The 17,259-nt window shown below is 46.6% G+C and overlaps 1 protein-coding gene and 1 non-coding gene across 12 annotated transcripts in view; one reads left to right on the top strand and one right to left on the bottom strand.

Moving 5' to 3' along the window:
* The first annotated feature begins 351 nt into the window (after positions 1-351).
* Positions 352-17,259, top strand: part of usp54a (ubiquitin specific peptidase 54a) — a 42,955-nt gene continuing 26,047 nt past the window's right edge. For 3 of the 11 annotated variants that reach the window (XM_085476890.1, XM_085476897.1, XM_085476889.1), the window contains exon 1: positions 10,219-10,568. The gene's annotated coding sequence lies outside the window, so the exon portion shown is untranslated. Of the gene's footprint in view, positions 573-10,217; positions 10,569-10,588; positions 11,058-11,820; positions 11,846-17,259 lie in introns of those variants that run through there. The other 8 variants (XM_085476893.1, XM_085476891.1, XM_085476899.1 and 5 more) reach the window with 5 other exon arrangements.
* On the bottom strand, positions 2,796-2,869 carry trnat-agu (transfer RNA threonine (anticodon AGU)). The gene has a single exon. It is a non-coding gene; the product is annotated as a tRNA-Thr (tRNA).

Below are 17,259 nucleotides of genomic sequence, written 5' to 3'. Positions count from 1 at the left end.
GATGTTTTTAAAGTCATGTTTTAATCCAGAGTTGTTTGAAATCTGATTCAAGTCCCCAGACTTCTGCACCAGCAGGTGGCACACCTTGTCTAATCATGATTTAAAAGTAGCTTGAGTTTCTTCTTCTGCGGTCGTCCTCTGACATCAGCGCTGCATCAGAGCAAACACAGAGGAGAGGAGGCCTTCAGCAGACACAGAATATCAATATCACAGATCAATATGTGTGACTGATGACTCCAGCGCAGCCGGATGTTACTGCAGCAGGGAGGCTCACCTGTTGCTCCAGAGGGATGCTGTCCCTTTAAGAGATCCAGGAAGTGCATGGGTGCAGGGGGAGGAGGTGTGTGGAGGCAGAGGGAGGTGGTGCTTTTGAGGAAACAGGTGTGTGTGCTGACAGGGATGATGTCATTCTCTGGCTGAGTCACCTGGGAGACGGCTGCTGAGCGTGGAGGGAGACAAAGGAGGAGGTGAAGAGCTGCGACCATCGCTCCTGTTTGTCTCCCTGAGGAGGTGCGAGGAAGGAGACCCAGCCGAGAAGCAGGAGGAGAGCATCTGAATGCTGCTGTGTTAAGGTGAGAGACTGAATGAGACACCCTGATCACACCAAACTCCATTCAAATTTCACCTGATTTTACTTTAAAGCTTCACTGTGGAACTCCAGCTTAGTCCTGAGCTCCTTTGGTGTTTTGCATGCTTTGGCTCACTATCTGCTAACACATCTGTCCCCCCCACGCCCCCTCACCACCGCAAAAACTCTGAACAGGGTTTACAGCCAAACTACAGTCAGGTTTATGTAGCTGTAGTTCTTCGGTTTACAGGGTGACAGACCATCAGGTGTAATCAGAGTGTCATGGTGAGAAGAGTACGCCTGGGATCATTTAGAAATGGTGTAATTACACAGTTTGTCCAACATTGTGGCTCGTTACTGATAATCCTCTCAGCACTGAGAGGAGCAGCAAAGTTCCTCCAAATGGTGTTCGACTAGTTTGTGTTGCTGAAAATGTAATAATCAGCTGCACGTTTTTTAAACTGAATGGAGCCTTTACGGTAATCCGTCTGGCACAAAGGATCATCTCACTGCATTGTTAGGGTCTCAAAGACATTTCAGCTCTTCAAAAGAATCAGTCTTAACAGCTCACATGACAGGGTTGAGCAGTGACTCTCGGGACCATCCCCAAGCTGAGAACCCCACCACAGGTTAAATACCCGTTTCTTTTATGAATTTGCAGGAGTGTCGTCCATCACTTTAGTATTATTTTGCATCACTGTTTTAACCACTTTGAGGAACAATATATTTATAGAAGAATCCATTTGAAACGTGAGACGACTTTATGGATATCCAAATCACTTCGGTCTTTCCTTCCCTGAGGACTAGCCTGATGATGATTGGTTCGTAAGAACAAATTCTCTAGCAGCAAATTCTGAATATATGTTGGGTCCAAGTGCATCATTTCTAAGAATCGCACTTGCTTTAATCATGCAGTTCATATTAATGGCATGCTTCTGGCCTTCAAATTTCTGCAACTTTTCGTCGGTTCAATCATCACTTTGGCTTCAGCTTCCTGCTGCAGGTCGGCTCACCGCTGTCTAACTGTGAGAGATCGCTGCTACAGGTGTCAGTGTGTGGCAGAAACACCTGAGAGCAAACAGGCAACTAACAGTCTGTCAACACAAAGTACTCGATGACGCACAGTTGCCCCTGGCTGTGTGTGCGTGTCACCATCGTATGATTGTGAGAGTAAACAGTAGCGATGCAGAGCAGTGGAGGCTGAGGTCATGCAGGAAGTAGTCATAGTGAAATGAAAACAAGGTGATAGCAGCGTGGTGTCACATGACAGGCAGGTTAATGTTTAGCAGGTTTGACTGGTGCTGTTTTTATGTGAAACTTTATTGACTCACCTGTGTGTATCGTGCAATAATGAATCAAACTGCAGTTTACTGATCATGGATTATTGTTCTTCTACAGCTTCAGCGAGTATAGTTTTAACTCTTCACCACTTTCTAATAAAGTGAGAAAGTCATTTAAAAATAATCAAATTGAAATAAAAGGACAATAAAAGGTGCAGTGAAGGTGGCAGAAAATACATGGGTGTAGTTTTCCAGGTGAGGTTGTGAGAACTTCCAAAGTTGGAAACTTATCCCGTGTGTTTTACGATACGACGGTGGCGACACCTGAGGGAGCTGTAGCCATCACTCCGAACTCCTCGTGGGATGATGTCTGCTTACAGAGTGTAGGCGAGTTTTTCTTAGCAAAGTTCCTGAGTGAGTGACTTGATCCTGAAGCATCTGCAGCTGTTTGAACTCCCCAAATTCTAAGGAAAGGCGCTTCAGTGCTTCCTTTATTACCTTCTTTAGCAGAGGAAGTGTGACCGACATCATCTAAAAGTTTGTCAGCAGTGTGTTTGCTGCTCCATAACATAATCTGGAAGAACATCTGCTTTTAATCCAGATGTTGCCTTATGAGCTTGGTTAACGGGACCAGCTCGTGTTCAGTTTCAGTCATGCCTGTTGTTGTATTGCAGCATTTATGAATGTTATGAAAGCATTTTCAGATCAGCTAAGAGAAGGAAACGAATCCCGACTCTCGCCTCTCCTTCTCTCTCACTGCCTTCCCCCTCTCCTCTTCTTTATATTTAGAGAGTTTTGCTTAGCTGGTTAAAACACCTGCTAGGGTTCAAATCCCAGCAGTGCCTTTGCACTGATGTCTAACCTCTCCTCTTCTTACAAATGAAACAGGAAAAACTTGAACCACAGCACCTTCAGCAAACTTTAATGTAATGGTACCAAGAATTGCAAGGCACTGCTGGGACTTGAACCCAGGATCTCCTGTTTACTAGACAGGTGCTTTGACCAGCTAAGCCACAGCGCCTCCTGCTGTGGTTGGCTTTCAGACATGTTCCATCATCGTGCAGCACCTGGGTGAAGCTGGAGGTTTCCATAAAGTCTGTGAAAAGTTCTAGCAGTGGTTCAGACTGTGATTCAATGCTGACCCTGATAGCCACCGACAGAACCACAGCACCTCCACCCACCTTCAGAAGGAGCCCTGAAGCCTCAAGGAGGCGCTGTGGCTGAGCTGGTCAACAGGAGCTCTGGGTTCAAGTCCAAGCAGTGCCTTTGGGCTCTCCATTTGAAACCATCTGCATCAACTGCATGATGGATGCATCTGCAACAAGGTGATAGCAGCGTGGTGTCACATCTGCATCCATCATGCAGTTAGGAAAGTCTTTGTATGTCCTCAGTTATCCACCTCACGGTACTCTTGAGAGCTTTAAAAACTTCTTTGCACCCGATCCGAGAAGCTTCTTCAGTTCTAGAACAAATGCTGGAGGGTCCCAGGCATTAAACCGCTAGTGGAGCTTCTGAGGGTTGTTCACCCAATATTGATGTCTTGGGCATGTCTAAATCTTCATTGTGTCCTCTTCTTGGAAACGAAGGAGAGAAAGCATAACGCCCAATGCTTCCCGCCATCAGCACTCATTAATGAAATGTAATGGCATTGGTAGGGAGGTAAGGCACTGCTGGGATTTGAACCCAGGAGACACTTAAAAGAAGCATCCCATGCTTCCTTTAAGTGTGTCTGTGATGAACCAGTGGCTTCCACTGGTGCTGTGAGGGAGGAAAGGATGCAGTAATGTGTGTTTTCATATCATAACTTAGATACTGTTCACTGTTAGCTGTTCTGTCACTTTTCTGCCTCCCAAAAACACTTCCTTTGTTTCTGTTTTGTTTCCTGACTTTTTAAAACTTCTGTGGGCTTCTTTTCTATTTGCATTGTGTTGTGTTGTTAGGCTGTAGTGTATTTGACCTCTCAGGGCCACCGTACCAACCCCAGCTACGCTGCAGAAGTTTGCTAGCAAAGAGCAGTCCTGACTTCTCCTGCAGAGACAAGTGTTGGAGTGACTGTGATTGTTGAAGCTGTTCTGTGGCCCAGTAAACACAAGCAGCTGCTGTGTGTGTGTGTGTGTGTGTGCGCATGTGTGTGTGTGCGTGTGTGTGCGTGTGTGTGTGTGCGTGTGTGTGTGTGCGTGTGTGTGCGTGTGTGTGTGTGTGTGCGTGTGTGTGTGTGTGTGTGTGTCTGTGTGCGTGTGTGCGTGCGTGTGTGTGTGTGTGTGTGTGCGTGTGCGTGCGCGTGTGTGTGCGTGCGTGTGTGTGCGTGCGTGTGTGTGTGTGCGTGTGTGTGTGTGCGTGTGCGTGCGTGTGTGTGTGTGTGTGTGCGTGTGTGTGTGTGCGTGTGTGTGCGTGCGTGCGTGTGTGTGTGTGTGTGCGTGTGTGTGTGTGTGTGTGTGTGTGTGTGTCTGTGTGCGTGTGTGTGTGTGTGTGCGCGTGTGTGTGTGTGTGTGTGTGTCTGTGTGCGTGCGCAGACTCTTTATGCTGGAATCTTTCTCACTTCAGCGAGCGCTTTGTTCATCATCTCAGATTCGGGGAGGGATGGTTGTTGTCAGATTGCAGTGTGTGAGGCGATGGAAGTGACTCACAGTGTTTGAAAACACGTTGGATGGCGCCCGCGGTCCAACAGTAGCACGCCGGCATGAGGAAACCACAGGAAATAAACAAACTGGCTTGTTTGTGAACTGCAGAACGTCACATTAGACGTCTCATTCTGCAGGCAGTGGAGATTTTTGCAGCAGTGATGCATGAAAAAAATGAGCTTATTTTCTGGTGAATATAAAGTGGTGTTTGCATGAATATTAAACTCTGAAATGAGTGAACAGGTGGCTGAACTCACAACTGCGTTTTCCCAAAAAGCTGAGACACTGTAAAACGTCAAAAGCAGAATGGCTCCTTCCTGTGTCCTCCCGTGAAGCAAGAAATTATCTGTAGAGGCCGAAACAGTTTGTGTAGCTGGCTTCTCGTCAGGGTCATTCGAGGAAAAGCCAAGTGAAGGTCAAAACACCCAAACTGCATAGGAACAAACCTCTGATAGGTCTGTGTGTGTGTTTTTAAAGGCTGCGTCCTCCTGAGGCCACATCTGTAGGCCGATTACATCACAGCAACGCGGCGAAGGCTGTTCAAATTCATAGACGCCTCCAAATGCAGCCGACAAATGTGTCCTCCTTTTCCCCAGACTTGAAGGATGGGTCGGTTGTATTCCTCGTGGCCCACCATATCCCAGAATTCATAGCGCAACTCAATTCCTGTTTCCAACAATGGCGGCAGCTACTTAGTTTTAATATTACTCTTATTATTCTTTCTGGGTCACAAAATAAAGTTTTAAGACATTTTCAGGCGAGAATGTAGCTGTGTAAACCTCAAATATCTGCTCGGTTTGTCAAGACATCACATATTTGCAAAAGCGCTCCGACGTTTTCAGAGACGTCTGTTACCCACCAGCTCAATAGCTGACCGGGGCGAGAACAGCGAACTCCCGGCACATCGTTGTCAGACACCATGATATATAAGTCACTTGGATAACTTTTCAGTGTTTGATTTGTTCCTGAGTAAATCGGTTTGGCTGAGATTAAAGTTCTAGTTTTCACACAGCTGAATAAACGTCAAACAGACAGCTGATTGATCATCAGAAGTGTGAGACGGTCGAGAGTTTACTCCAGTGTCCTGTTATATTTTAGATAGCACGGAGCAGACGGCCGAGTTTATTAAACTCCACCGAGACAGCGCTGACGCAGATCTGAAGGCTAGACTGTCCCATTTCACAGCCTCACGCTTCCGGCCTTCTCAGTCTTCAAAGGACCCGGCCCACGTAGAACGCGAAGGCCGGGTCCTGAGGAGGACGCAGCCTCTGAATTTGGATACAGCTTGTGTCACCATCTACCTGTCAGTCATAGTGGCCACGCCCCATAACATTGCAAACTTTAAGCCTTAATCCAATTTAAAAACTTGAGTAAAATAAAATACAGGTGAAAGTATCTACAGGGATCAAACAGTTTGTGTATCAGGCTGTAAACATGTTTATTTCTGCTGGAAAGTTTTAACATGGGAGTCTATGACCACTGGCTCACTGCTGCCTCTGCTGGATGTTAGAGGAACTGCAGCTTTTCCAGCCCTGTAGGCACACACTTCAGGCTGTTAAACCAATAAAACTTTACAGCCCTGTCCCATGTTGGACCCCATCGTGTGTGCTCTGTTTTCAGATTTCCATCCTTTGTTCTCATCTTTTCTTTGACGTTGTTGCTGAAGCTCTCAGGCTCAAACAGAAACAGTATAAATCTGTGCCAGCGCTCTCTGATGAACACGCTGTGTGTAAATGAGCTGAAACCTGGTCACTGACACTTGTTACCGCCTGTAGCAGGACAGTGAAACACAGGAACGAGAAGATAACTTTAGACTGATGTGGCAGCCCTCGGAGGACACTGTGCCTTTTTTTGGCGTGGATAAACACAGCTGGTGGCGATAAGCGTCACTCAGCAGTGGAACATCTCAGCAGGAGCTTCAGAAACAGGCTGGACAGTTTCCACCAGTGGAAATATCCCGTCAGTGCAGTTAGACTCAGATCTGAGATCAGCCTGGCTGTTCCCCCACGCTGTGATTTAAACTGTGAGTCCTGAGCTCACAGTCGTCATGCTTTGCACCTCTGAAGTAAAACATCGGCTGACACAGCCTGTGTCTGATCTGATTTAGTCGGTTTATGTTGAGGTTGTTTGTCAGAAAGGCTGGTTCAGAAAAGTGCCAGTGATTAAGTACCAGGATGCATTCTGAGCACTCTTGTTGCTGAATGCAGCGATCTGATTGGTGAGAGCTGTTAATTACTCCTGTGAACAGCTGCGTTAGAAGATTCACAGATTTTACATGTTCGCGGTTTAAAGGCCCAGCTCTCACATTTGACAGTAAAAACATGGCGTCTGTCCACTTTAACCACACACTCCCTCTAACCACTGTTGTCTGTGTGCTGTGACCTTTGACCTCTGTACCGCTCACTCTGCCTCCCTCTGGGTGGAAAACCACCCTCCTCCTAACTTGATTCAGTCAGACGTGAATCGAGATTAAAGAGTTGAGCGAGCTCAGAGATCGCCCCCTGCTGGCCATCAAAAAGACTGCAGCTTTAAGGTGCTTCCACTTTCCCGAGAGTCTCTTTAATACTTTAAAGAATAGAAACTGCAGAAGAAAGAAAGAGAGGCAGCGGAGAGTCTTTTGGCACGTTCACACTGACATCGTCTGCTTTTAATTAAAAAGTCAGAAGCAAACAAACGAGCGAGTGAGCGTGAAGCGTCTGCTGCTGCGCTCCGGTTCAGCCCAGTTTAACGAGAGCCAGGCGGATTCCTCCCAGCAGAGGAATGTTTGAGGCTGCACTGCGGTTCAGACGTGTTCTCCACCCAAACATGAGCCGAGCTGCTCCTGTTATTTCATTAAACAGCGTGGACTTACTGCTCGGCCCTCCTCCTGTTTTTACCGTGGCTGCAGCAGATCCTCTGCAAGGAGAAACAAGTCTTTACGTTCTGATATTAAACGATTCTTTAATGACTGTGTTCTATGAGCATCGTTTCTCTGGGCCGGTGTTCCCTGGGGTTCATCGAGTGCTGCTGCTGTTGTTTCTGGACTGCAGCTGTTTCCACTCATAAAGTCACTCAGCTTCAATTTTCTCTGTGACATAAAAACCATAAATTAATTTTGTTTTGCTGCGGTTTCATTTGTTTCCATGTGAGCAGCTGTATGAGGTCTGGGAGTGACCCTTTCAGTATAAAAGTCAGGCTGAAAATATAACAAACTGTGGAAAATCCAGTTTTAATCTATTTGCTGTGTTATCATATTTAGCAAATAAAAAAATCTAAATCTGTTGAGATGTGGGCCACGATGAGCAACGCACAGTCGAAAATCAAAAACAGGATTTTTCTCTCATTTATTTGACTGATTTTTCTGCTCCTTCATTACTTTGGTCATGAAGTGTGAACAGCCACGGTGGAGCTCTCAGTTACAAGCCCAAAATCTGTGCCATGCTTCATATTTTCCAAAACTGCCCAGTGGGCCACATAGGGGTCTGTGCAGGACCAGTTCTGGGCCCCGGGCCTTATGTTTGACATCACTGAATATCTATGATGCTGGATTGTTATAGACAAAGCTACAGCAGTAAATGTGTCATTAAAATCATCTCCAGCTGCAGTTTGGTAAGAACCCTCTGCTTTTTCACCACCAGGGGGCAGCATTTTAATGTGTTTTCTGGTTCTTTCTTTTTTCCGTTTCTCCAAATTCATTAGGAACCGAAGATTTTTAACTTCACTAAAAATGGACAAAAATAAGAACAAGTTGTTTTATGCCCTTTCCAGTGAAGGTCTTAACTCTGTATTCTCACAGATAGGTGGGGTGTGTGTATGTGTGGGGGGGTTGCTATGGCTGTGCCCGGGCCCCACGTTTTCTTCATCTGTCCATGTCAGTGTGTGTGCCGACTCAAGGAACAGAAAGGACTTTTACTTATTAAAACCATGAATGATGGTTTAAACGTGCGCATCATGAGCCCTGTGCAGCTCCTGCAGTCAGAGCTGAGCCCAAAGTGTCCTCCTGTGCTCCGAATGTGATCAATAACCTCGTCGATAGAGCCTCACACACACACACACACACACACTGATGACTTCAGCACTGCTGCGTGCTGCACAGTCAGCTTGCAGGTCTTTATTTTCACCATCACACTCCCAGATTAGTCACTTGTTTTCAGATACAACTGTGCTGATAAGCTCATGACTTTATTTAAATGTGATCATACTGAATTCACCTAATCTCACAGTAAATCCATGTGTTTACTTTAAATATACCCTAAAGGGTCCAGTGTTAGGACACATTTAGCACAAAAACATTCATCATTTTTTAAAAACACAACAAATGTCCCTTAGCCGCTCTTACATGTTGGATCAAAGAAACGGGTGGTACCAGAGATTTACTGTAAAAGCATACTTCAGAACAAACGTCATTATACAAGCTGCTTGCATGTTACTTAGTGAGAGTGAGGGAGAAAAAATGTTAGATATACACACTCGAGGACGTTTGGGGGGCGAAACGATAACTTTAAAGCATCAGTGCTCTAGTCCCAAAAGCTGCAGTTCCTCTAGTGTCCAGCAGAGGCTCCAGCATGAGTCAGCCCCCATAGACTCATGTTAAAACTTCACATGAGAAATGTTTACAGCCTGATACACAAATGATCATTTCCACCTTAATTACAGCTATATTAAAGTTTTGTTACGCGATAAGAGGAAGTCGAAGAGGAACGTAGAGAAGGAGAGTACCTCTATATGCAGATGACACAGTTTTACATAGTGGAGAACGGAGACTAACAGTTTATCAGGGGTTCGTTTCAGGACGCAGAGACAAATGACTATTAGAGGCGTGGCCTCTGTGACTGACAAGTGGATGGTGACACAGACAGCTGTAGCTGCTAGCTTTGTGTTTGTGCTGATGGAGCCTTTTTAATGACATAATGGCTGTATCCCAATTCAGGGTCTGCAGCCTTAAAGTACGCAGCCTCAACGATCCTCAAGGGCCGCGTACTTAAAGACCGCTAAGGCCGGAAGTGCGAGGCTTGTGAAATGGGACGGTCTAGCCTCCGTTGCGCTGCCCAGGTTGCCTAGCAACCATGATACTAACAGCTGGAAACGTGTCATACAGCTGTGTTTGACAGAAATGAAGGAGAAAATCTTTTGTTCATGTGTTTGTTTCTACATGAGCTTTGATCATTCTCTGTAAGATGAAGCTCAGCTATTGAACGACGTATATTTTAAAGTAAAGGCTTTAAAACCAAGTTAGTACAAACGTCACTAATGTCACATAACTTTGCAGACATGTGGCCAACAGTAATGTTTTAATGTTCTTCGTTATTAAACATTTGCACATCAATAAGTGACATCATATTCAGTACTTAAAGTGTACTCTTCGGGCGCCCCTCATCCACCGTTTTTTTTCGGCAAAATTATCCACACCCACCGCCGCGCTATGCATTCTGGGACATGTTGGGCCACGAAGTCTACACCACCACGTCCTTAAAATTCAGGGAGATGAAGGACGCATTTGAGGGCCGCATTTCGAGCAGCCTTTGGATTGGGACAGCCTTTGTTGCGTCGCGGTGACGTAATCGGCCTTAAAATGCGGCCTTTAAGGCTGCAGACCCTGAATTGGGATACAGCCTGTGTGACCAATAACATGGCTGCTGTGAGGTCACCGTACCACAGACCTATCAGTGTCTGTAACTCCACCCTCTCGTCCTAACAGGGCTCTTCTGTCTTGGCAGCAAAAATGTCCATCTTTTATATACAGGTAATGCTGGCTCAGCGGCTGAGCGTGCACACTTTGTGACGTGTTTTACTGCAGGTGTAACACACATGAGCGTGACCAACGCAGCTTAGTTCCGGTGTTTTTCCCGGTTCAGTAAAGGACCTTTGCTTGACTTTTACTTGAATCACCCTGAGGAGCAGCAGCAGTCCTCGGAAGCCTCCGTCTCATACGCACGCACGCGCTCACGTGCTCACACACCATCGCACCGGCGCACGCGCTGGTGCTCGCGCCCCATGCTGCAGGTAGTAACCCCTCCCCCTCCGTCCTGCCGCTTCAAACACAATAACCTCCGCCGCCGCTCCTTCCCCGGACACGCCGGCCGCCTTCCCCCGGGCTCTGCCTCGCTGCTCCGGCCACAGGTGAGCTCCTTTCATGCCTCCGTGTTTCCGCTTTCTCGCCTGCGTGTTCAGCTCGAGCCTCGAAACGCAGCAGTGTCACCAGGCTGTCGGTACCGGGCACAACCGGGACCCGCTGGCGCTGCTGGGCTCCCCGTCCGGCCGGAGTCCGTGCTGGCAGCTGGAGGCTGTGCCCGGGTCAGCCCGGCCCGCCGAAGCTGCTTTGCCCTCATTGTTCTCCCGTGAAGTTTGCTAGAAGTGATGTAATGTAGCCCCGGCGGCGCGCCGGACTCCGGTTAAAAACTGCGGGTTTTCCGCCGCACTGCTACGCTGCTTCTGCGCACGTTTCGGGTTTGATCCCGACTCCGTGTGTCGGGGTCACTCACACACCGCGTACACACCGGTCCTCATCTTTATGTCATCGATCCCAACTCCATCCGTGGATCCTTGCTGCTCTTCATCACCGGGAACAACAGGCTGGGACTTTTAAAAAGATCTGTTTGGTTATGAAATGTAAGTGTGGGCTGGAACTGAACCAGCCGAATTAAAGCGCTGTTCCCGATTTCTAAAACGGCATTTCTTTAATATTATTTACCTTGTGTGCTGTGCTTAGCAAGCAAAGAAACATTAAAGTGCCATATTTTTAAAAGGAGTTTGGCGCGGTGCGACAAAATGCGATGGAACGAGTGGTTTCTTAGATTTTCGTGTAACAAATGAGATTTCAGAGCCAAAAACTACAAAACTAGCTGCTCTCATGTTCCACACATGGGTGGTCACCGATTGTGGTTTAATGAATCATCGTGAACAGAAGCAGGTTTAATCGGAGTAAAACAACCTGTAGGTCTGGTTTCACTGCAGCTCCATCAGGCTGAAGCATCTCCACCTCTCAGGGAAGTTTAGGAGGTGCAGCAGCTCTCACTGTCCTGCAGGAAATGTGAGTTATGTAGTGTGCCGGGGCGGCCACTGAGGTTTAAATTAAAGAACATTATTCAGCAGTATTCATGGGAAAATAATGTGCTGAAAGAACAGGAGGAGGAGGAGGAGGAAGACCTCCTCCCAGTCTGGATGATTTACTGTTGATTCACTGAACTGATGGAGCTGCTGCTGCTGTGAGGAATGTGGAGAGTGAAAATTAGAACAATACTTTGAGAGAAGAGGGTGTGATGGGAAAAAGTTTGTGAGTTAGAAGCTTTAAAGTCCTGTTTCTGAAGTGAAACCAGAGCAGCAGCATCATCATCATCATCATCACTGATCGTTACATCTGAGGCTGACATCCCAACACCGGACTGCAGATAAGACACGTGAGTGAGAGCTGAGAGAATAATTAACCGTGGAGCTGTTATTGTCGTATCTGTGTAACAGCTTCTAAAGTTGGAAAGTGTTGTTGGAAAATATTCAGACTTGAAATCTGTAGATTTTTGATCAGGGAATGAAGAACACGTCAGACGTGCAGTAAAACGATTTTCCAGCTCAGACACAAACAGATAATAACAGTGATAATAAAGTTTGTTTGTACCGCACGTTTCAATACCAGCGTTACGACGTGCTTCCTGGAAATGATGAACAAACTGAAAGAAAATGATAAATCTGTGATTTTAATCATTAAAATGAACTCAAAGCCTGAGACGAGCTGTAAATATTCTCCAGCAGGAAGTGTGGGTCTGCGAGAACCCCACTCGTGACCTCTGAAGCTCTCACAGGTCTCAGCAAAGTTTGGCAGGTTGCTAATGACAGGCTAAATGAGAACGCTGGCGTCGTTAGGGCTGCTTATTTTAAATATGTGTCTTTAAAAATAGTTAAAAACCTTCCAAAGTGAGCAGAAAGGAAAATGTCTGCATTGTGCCGCAGTGATGTCAGCCGAAGTGTGGACAAAGGGCCGTGCTGTACTTTGGTGTGATACCACTTTGCACCACAAGATGGTGCAGTGAGCAGTCACGTGTCCACAGCGTAGTTCAGTTACAGGTTAATGCTGGCGTTTCACTTCCTGTGATTGGCTGAAACATCTGTGAGACACCGGATCGGTGCCGCTCTGGTTCCCTCGACTGAAACAGGATTCTTTTCATCACAGACAATAATCTGTGTTTTCATCAAGTTGCATCGACGCATTACTCTTAATCAACTTTAAAATCAGGAAACACCGCTAACGTTAGCCACACGCCTGCACTGACTCACTAATGCAGCTGATGTACATCATCGTCTGCATCACTCTGCTGCCAAACCTGCAGACATTACAACATGTAAACATCATTTTTTGGACCGATTGTGAATAAAACATGACTTGAATTCATGGGAGTGACAGCAGGCGTCTTTTCTTCTGCTGCTGGTGTTTAAAAAGCAGCCACTCTGAGAGCTGCTGAGGCCGTCGTCCTCGGCTCGTCTGAGAGCCTCACGGGGGAGACGACAAAAAGCTAATTCCTCCTTTCACTGAGTGGAATTAAGTGATTGAAGTGCTCCACATTCCCAAATTCTCCGAGTTATTTTGGGGCCGTGGCGGCGCTGAAGGACAGCTGTATATTCATGAGCTCTCCTTTTTAGTCATTAGTCCCCAAATCTTCCTCCAGACGAGCTGCCAAGCAGGTCAGCGACGCCGGGTCTGCCCGGAGAGCGTCTTAGCGGGGATCTGCACAGATCTAAGCTCGGCTGCCGTTAAACGCCTTTAAAGAAACCGCGTCCTCCTCCTCTTCTCACCGCCGTCCGTCACCTCCTCATTATTGAGTGTTTTCTGCATCTGGCACGTTTCATTTTTACAAGTATTGACTTTAATTTGATGAATAAATGTTGAGCGGAGGCTCCAGGGAGTCCCGCAGGACCCGAGAATCTGCACTTTACATGAATCGAGCTTCAATCGATTTGTTCCAGCTGCCGGAAAACATCACAGAGCGTTTATTAGATTCATCCTGTGGGCAAAGATCCAGGCACAGCAAAGGGAACAGCCTGTGTCTGAGGCCGTCTACAGAGCACCGAAGCGGACAAAATAAATCGCATTTAAAAAATCAAATAAGCTCAAGAACAAACTTTTAGTGCTTATTTATTATCATTATTATTATTTAATTCCAACTATGATAAATAGGGCTGCCACGATTAGTCGACTATCAAAATCGTCGACGACTAATTTAATAGTCGACGCGTCGTTTGAAGCTTTGTAAGATCCTGAAAGACGCAGGAATAAGTAGCAGGATTTAAGAGTGTAATAACGGACTGAAACAGAAGATGGCAGCACTGCATGTACAAGGATGCCAGCTGCCGTTAAACCCCGAAGAAGAAGAAGAAGAAGAAGCAGCTGTGTCCCAGAATTCATAGCGCAGCCCAGCTCAGTTTCCAACAATGGCGGCAGCTAGTTAGTTTTAACTTTACTCTTATTATTCTTTCTGGGTCACAAAATAAACGTTTAACATATTTTCAGGCGAGAATGTAGCTGTGTAAACCTCAAATATCTGCTCAGTTTATCAGGACACCACATATTTTCAAAAGCGCTCCGACGTTTTCGGAGACGTCTGTTACCCACTAGCTCGATAGCGAGCCGGGGGCTAGGCTCACTAGAGCCGTGAGAACACCGGACTCCCGGCAAATCTTTTTCAAACCCACCGCCGTCTTTCACTACTCAGGTTAAACATGATATATGAGTCACTTAGATAACTTAAAAATGTTATTGTTTGGCTGTTTTCAGTATTTTATTTGTTCCTGAGTAAATCGGTTTGGCTGAGATTAAAGTTATAGTTTTTACACAGCTGAATAAACGTCAAGCAGACAGCTGATTATCAGAAGTGTGAGATGCTCGAGAATTTACTCCGGTGTCCTGTTATATTTTAGATAGCAAGGAGTTTATTAAACTTCACCGAAACAATCTGCAAACTTCATTAAAATTTAATAAACTATCATCTTGTCTTTATTTTTAGTTAGCACAGACCTTAAACACTTAAAGCTGTAAGCTAATGATAGTTATATAAGAGCAGATGCTGCTGGTGCAATAAGCTGTTCATTATACGTCCAATGGATGATGATCTGATTAGTCGACTATCAAAATAATCGTTTGTGGCAGCCTTAATGATAAATCGACTAGTTACTGCATGTCAATTATTTTTATGGTACTTTATATTAAAAATGAGCATTAAAATCATTAAAATATCAAATGACAAGAACATAGCTGTATTGTATGTATTATTGTATGTAATGTTTGGCATAATAAGTATAAGCAGATTTAAAATGACTTTAGGTTAATAAGTTGAAATGAGCCTCAAACAGCCAAATATTGATCACGTCTTATTGTTTTTATATTTACGTCATCGTTCGTTTCTTAACTTCATTGTGGTCTTTGTTTATTTGGTGAATCGTTTTTAAAGAGTCTCAGAGACCAAAAAACCTGGGTTTGGTTGTTTTTGCTCGCTGATGAGGAGCTGCGAGTCTGAAAACAAGGCGTGAGCTCACGGACCGAATCAAATCGATGCCCCCCCCACCCCAACCCCCCGGCTTTATCCCAGCACCCCCACTCTGCCCAGTGCTCCCAGTGCAGCCGCGGTCAGCCTGCACACAGGCAGCACCGAGCCAGCCTGCTGAATTAGAGGTGATTATATCGCTGTGTGTGTGTCTGTGTGTGGCTGTAAAGCCTCTGCGACAGACTGCCGTTTTGTTACATAACCAGTTTTACACTAAATCAGCCTCGGCGCTCACCGGGAGAGGAAATGACCTCCAACCTGTGCTACCACTAATCGCTAACAGGAAGTTAGTCTACAGGTAAAAACCCAAACACCCTAAAAGTGTTAGAGCGGGCGATACGATTGGTTTTCTTTGTTTCACCTGTTTGCTGGTCAGCTTTGGAGTTTTCATTAATCACTCTGTCATCACCTGTAGGCCCGGAGCTCCGCCCACTTCATTATTTTTAAGCCTGAGAAAAGAATTGTGTCTGACAAAGACCTCACTAGTCGGCCTCAGCTCAGGATTTATCAGATAACTCAAACTTGTGGCCCTCACTGACTCACAGGCTGGAGCCTCCGATGGACGTTAGAGGAACTGCAGCCTGGATGTCCACAGCGCAGCGACCCTCAGTGCCTCGGTGTGTCTCAGTGCACTGGAGCCGCTTTCATTGAGAAAAATGTCTTGGATTGAATAATAGCTGTAGTGCCACCTGCTGGCTTACCTGCTGTATGTATTTGCCATGCAGCAGGTTTGGGAGAACCGGATTAGAGATCGTGCAGCATGAACGTGTCGTTTGGTCCTCGTCACATTTTAGTTTTCTGCGCAGGAAGTGAGGCGAGTCGTTCGGAGTTTCACTCGAGTTTCACTTGAGCTCCATGAGCTCCTCGCTGCCTCTCAGCCTGCCTTTTGCTCTTATTCTTTTCCTTTAAATGACATTTCACTGCCGCAGAGGCAGTCGAATGATCCAGGCTGTTAGTTTGCACTCACCACGCTAAAATCATTTGAACCCTCTTAGATCATAAACAAAGCTGTACGTGTTGTAAGGCAGAAATCACAGCAGTGGTTTGTTGATGATGCAGCCCACGCTGTTTGCTTCACTCTAACCCTCTAACCCTCGGGCTTACAGCCAGACAGAGAACACCTCTGACCTCAGCGAGGTGAATTCAAACGCCCGCCTGAGTCTGTGCTCAGTTGGACTTTATGAAACCGGTCTCAGTTCTGAACCTGTCATGGCTCCTTTGGAAAAGTGTCCACACGGAGACTCGGTCCTGCACAGAAACACCCGCAGACAGACGGCGTAATCCTGACCAGACAGACGCATCTGATCAGGCTAATCCCTCCTCACCTCCCTCTGCTCTGACCTGCAGATTACCACATGCACGCACACACAGGCACACACACACACACACGGACACACACCACTTCAGAAGGCACTGCGTTGTGTAACCCTTTCCTAACCCAAACCCTGCTCCAAACCTTTGCATTGATCCTTCGAACCAGGAGGTTGGTGCAGGTGGTGCTGGTCGTGTGAGGCGTGCTGGCGAGCGCGTGCTGGCGAGCGCGTGCTGAGCTCAGTGAGCTGTTGAACATGCACACCATGTGACTCATAACCTGTGTGAGTGTTTGGCTTTAGTGGGCAGTTTGCATGGAAACAGCCGAGGCTAAAGAGGGAAACGCTTCAGGAGCATCGCTCCGCCCGCCGGAACGCCCATCGAGTCTGACAGTTAATGATCAAATGTGCGAACCCGCCTGGCTGTGGCACATCTGTTTCACAAGAGCGCTGCGTAGGAGAGGAAACGGCCTCCTAGACGCCGACTCACAGATCTACGCCTTTGAGGTCTGAGCAAACTGAACCCCTCCTGAGGCAGCACAGCAGCTCATTTTCAGGCTCAAAGGTCAAAGGTGAAGCCTGGGTCTGGTTTAACCAATGAGGACATGATCAGAATCAAAGCTCCAGTCTGGACAGGGTGGTGTTAAAGGTCATTAGGCCCAAATCTGAGCCCGTTTCCCTTATCGACCTGGCTCCACCTCTTTCTGTGTCTCATGTCTGGTTTTCTAACATCTGTATATCTTCACATCTGCGTCTGTCTTAATCTTGCGTGGGGGAACAATACCGAGAGTGAGCGAGGGAGGTGTGGGCAGGAGTGGAGAGGGGGTGACTGCAGTGAGGAGGAGGATTCCTCATTACAGCATCTGCACTGCACAGGCCTAACATTATCTCAGTCTGGGGTCTTAGAGGAGCTTCACAGGCCAGTTATTACAGAGTAATGGCAGCCTTGCAGCCTGTCATTACCCAGCACAC

Source organism: Copadichromis virginalis, linkage group LG13 (assembly GCF_057382275.1).
Source record: "Copadichromis virginalis isolate Kocher_CV1m ecotype Utaka linkage group LG13, C_Virginalis_male_GT1.1, whole genome shotgun sequence".
Taxonomy (NCBI): Eukaryota; Metazoa; Chordata; class Actinopteri; order Cichliformes; family Cichlidae; genus Copadichromis; species Copadichromis virginalis.
Note: the sequence above shows the minus strand (reverse complement) of the source record. Positions and strands in the feature narration are given on the sequence as shown.